The sequence below is a fragment of the Limulus polyphemus genome, unplaced genomic scaffold (assembly GCF_000517525.1).
Source record: "Limulus polyphemus unplaced genomic scaffold, Limulus_polyphemus-2.1.2 Scaffold760, whole genome shotgun sequence".
In the NCBI taxonomy this organism is placed as follows: domain Eukaryota; kingdom Metazoa; phylum Arthropoda; class Merostomata; order Xiphosura; family Limulidae; genus Limulus; species Limulus polyphemus.
The window spans coordinates 191,686-196,025 of record NW_013666370.1 but is presented as its reverse complement, the minus strand read 5'-3'; the positions used below and the strand labels follow the sequence as shown (position 1 = coordinate 196,025).

The 4,340-nt window shown below is 28.8% G+C and overlaps 1 protein-coding gene across 4 annotated transcripts in view; it reads right to left on the bottom strand.

Moving 5' to 3' along the window:
* The window catches only part of LOC106460365 (protein zwilch homolog), a 32,329-nt gene extending 28,242 nt beyond the window's left edge, over positions 1-4,087 (bottom strand). Inside the window, exons 1-3 of one of the 4 annotated variants that reach the window (XM_022387071.1) lie at positions 3,940-4,087; positions 1,548-1,605; positions 94-189 (exon numbers count right to left, since the gene is read on the bottom strand). The gene's annotated coding sequence lies outside the window, so the exon portion shown is untranslated. Of the gene's footprint in view, positions 1-93; positions 190-1,547; positions 1,606-3,416; positions 3,847-3,939 lie in introns of those variants that run through there. The other 3 variants (XM_022387072.1, XM_022387074.1, XM_022387073.1) reach the window with 3 other exon arrangements.
* Positions 4,088-4,340: the final 253 nt, after the last annotated feature.

Here is a 4,340-nt window from a genome sequence, read left to right as displayed (position 1 = left end):
ATCCGTCTCTAATTCAAATACTTGTTTTATTTAAATATTAATTACTTCAAACAGTCAGCTTTAACTTCAAATATGTGTGATTATTTCCTTCACCTTTATTTTTCCCTGCAGAACAATGGAATTTCCTGTTGGCAAATTTAAAAGTGATAGAAGTGGTGACTTGAGATCTGATATTTCCATTTCATATTTCTAAACAAAAAGACACAAGGACGATGTAAACAAAAACTCATTTAAAATTTAAATATATGTTAAAAGGTTTCTTAGAATTTACAATATTGAAACACTAATTCATTTACAACATGTATGAACTTTTTTCTGAAACACTATCAGTGTTGCAGGTGAAAAACTGCTACATTCTACCCTTTCACAACTAATAAAAGATTATATATATTTTAAGGCAATTTTTTAAAAAAATATGCATTTTATTAATAGATGTCAGCATAAACAATTTGTGTAAGGTAATAAACTTTTTCTAATCCTTTATCTTAGACAAAGGTTACATATCACAATAACTATTCAGTAAACGTTTATATATGCTTCACCCTGTTTCTGTATCTTTGCTCTCCTTGGGTGCATGTTGTACTTTAGATTAAAGGTGGTACACAAATTTGTACAGGTTAGTATAAGCTAGGAGTTTATCTTCCTTGACTATCAATAATATGATCATGAATTCAGTGTTGTGCTAAGAGCATGGGAATATCACATTTTTTAAAGTGTGTATCCCTTTAAAATAGTATATAATGAACTTGGTAGCACATCTGCCACTTTGACCAGTAAAATTAAAATTTCCACAAGCAAACCTGTAATCTATTAAATGTATATGTTTAAATTAATAAACAAGACTTAATAATGCAATATGTGATTGTTCATTCTCCAGTCTCCATATTCTGTAGATGTGCTTCCTACATGCTCTAGCATCTAACTGCAGTTATATAATGAATTTGGAAGCTAGCTAATAAGAGTAAAACCCCAGCACAACATTATATATCTGTTTTGCACTTGTGTTTAAGTCTTTTTCGTTTTCTCTTTATATTCAATTCATTCTTTGCAAAATATTTCCTAAATCTGCTGCTTATTGCAAATTACATATAGCTTACTTGGCAGAAATAAGTGTATACATCGTGAACTGTGATGATTCCATTCAGAAATGCAAAAAGCTGAAGAAGTTTCTTAAACATATTAAAAAAATGGACATGTAACCAATAACTATATGTACAAACGATTGATTTACATTCTTTACCTAAGCATATTAGTTGTTATTATAATGAGAACATTTCAAAATGTTAAAACATATATTGTTAAAATAAAAAAAGTACAATAAAAATTATCAAAATCATACAAAATATGTTATCAAATAAAAAACATGATTAATTCAAACAAAAAGTGTATTTTTCAGCACAATTTTCTTGATATTTAAAAACATTTTAGTAGCTTACATGCTGAAGGTAATGTAAATCTTACTACACATCAATAAGTATGGCAACACTTGAAATATTTTAAATAATATTTCAAATTTAAAACATTTAGACAACTAATGCCATACAAACCTCTAAAATGTCTTTTATTGACAGTGAGTCTTCTTTCTTAATTTCAATCATTTTCATACTGAAATAAATTCAGGTTTGATTTAATTGCAAAATATATTCTGGACATTGGGCTGCTTATGTAGAATGACTAGCTGGATGATTTATGAAGTTAAAATTCAATTATTTGAACTTATTTTATATAGAAGTGTTATGATGCAGATGTTTAAAGATAAATCTGACACCAGGGGATCTTAATTTTGAAATTATAGCAAAGTATTTGCAAAATATTACAGATGCAAAAATTTGTAAGTTTGATCTAAAATAGTATTAAAAAGTAAACAGTTACAAGAATAGATCTATAAAATAGTTTTTAATATCCAATAAAAAGAGATGGACAAGAAAACATTTCAACTTTTGTTAGGTTTTAATATTAAGAACATACATCTGAGATTAACTTATTATGTTCACAAACTAACATTAACACTACAAAAAAAAAAAGATATAAAATTATGCCTCATAAATAAAGTATGTGTTTCAAAGCACAAGTTAAGCATCAGCAACTATAATCTCAAGCATTGTAACTTTTGCAATACACTGGTCCAGAATGGTCAGAGGACAAGAAACAAGTATCTATGAATAACTGTCAATTATGAAATGACAGTGTTGATAGCCGAGATTTGAGTATTAAAAGTTATAGTTAAAACCTCACAATCTAGAATCAACCATATTGTCAACTATTTTCACTTAAAAAAAGATAAGTAACAAAGTGACACGAATATTTAACTGATAATTAATCAAAACCTATAGTGTTTGTGAAAGTTTTTAGTTGTGCTAAACTATTGTTTTCACATTACCACACCTTTCATTTTCACATGATCACATAAACATTTGGCTAATATTTTAATTTTTGGTTGTTTAAGTCAAATAAAAAAAAAAATGTTTAATATCCCTGCCCACTTCCTTTAGTGCAGCTGCTTCCCCCTCTTTATTTGGGTGGGGGGCAATTTTTTCCTTTTTTTGAATTATCATTTTTCGATCATACAAAGAAACAAAGAAGAGTTCTGAATACAAAATGAGATAAACAGTTAATTCATCTTGCCATTTTTCTTTATTTGTCATAAATTCTGTATCATTTTGATGAGAAAATAAAACAAAGACTTCCATTTGACATGGACTCTTTGAAAACAAGAAATGAAAATATTATGAAGGGGTGCAAACTTTCTTTCAAAGGGGTCATTTAAAAAAGAAAAAGGACCTCCTCCTTCCATATTTCGAAAACTCTGAACACTAAACTTTTTTTTTACTTGGCCTAATGTGTAATGACCAGATAAAGATAGACAATAACACTGCAATACAAACAAGGCACAAACTTAATACAAGAGCAAAACATAAAACAACGAATGATCTGTATCAACACCATTACCAAATTTTCAGCCACAACTACATGAGATTTCAGCTTACAAGTTACATGCATGCAAACACAAACTGTTTAAATCCTCTACTTTTAATTTTAAACCAAGACTTAAACTATGTTTCTCACATTCACTGTCACTTAAATCCTTGAAGTTTTAAGTATATCTAAAATTTTGTTAATAAAAATAAGTATACAGTACTGTCACAGTTGTTTTTATTATTGTAACAGGTATATAATTATAATACAATACATACTACAAGAGTGGAGGAAGCAATTCTGAATTGATCAAGCAACTCAGAATAGTGTGCAAAGCATGCTAGTGCTAGGGGTATGCCCTCAAAGATAAATTTTGAAAAATAGGTACTCTGATATTGAATTTTGTGCTAATTCTACTATAATTTTTTGAAAGTATTAATCATTTGCAAGCACTTCTTTATGATTTACATAAATAGATGCTCACTGACACTTATACTCACCATAGTTATAACTATAAGCAGGCGCAAGCATGTACACCTGCGGATTACACATGTAATTTATTATGCATTGTTATACTGATTCATATATACTACCATAAGCCTATCTGTTTTTTTAGAAAAAAATTTTGAAGTGCAAGTTAAAGTTTAAAAAAACCCTACAGTTACTGTGACAAAATGTTGGTCCGGCTGCTGTCCGGTCTGCCAGACCTGCTCCGACGCACAAATACTAATAGCTAAGTTAGTATTACTGATATTATTATTATTAATACTTAATAGGCTAGCAGGAGCGGTAAGCTGAAGATGAGGACTTCAGAGAAGTTCAAAGGAGACAAATTTAATCTGATGTTACTAGTATTACTGTAGTAATCGTATTTAATAAATAATACTAGTAAGCGACAGTGCTAGATAATTATTATTAATTTAATTTTAATGTCCAATAAAATGAATAATGATGCACTAAGGGCAAGGCAATCATGTTAATTATTATAACTCATAAGGCATAACACAAACAATTCACAGTTACCCTAGTTAAACAAAGAGTCGAAAACGGAATCAGAGACAAAAAAAAATATTCTTAAAACTTTTTATCCCTTTCAACTTAACATTACTGATACTATATACTACTATAAATGTATTACTGATCGAAGTTTAACACTCAACACATTTCAAAATAAAACTTTTCCCGCTACAACCAGTGACCTCTACGGCGTTTCGGTACATTTTCACAAATCGTTACGTCAAAACAAAATTAACTTAATTAAAAGGACATGCTTGCGTATAGAGCAAAGTTTTCCGAACGTGTATTCAAGATTTATATTAATGATAACATATTAAAAAAAAATACAATAATATGATTTTTAAAGCTTATATTTTCCAAGATGATTCGAGCTAACTTGGAGATGAAATTTAGTCTCAATGAGCTCC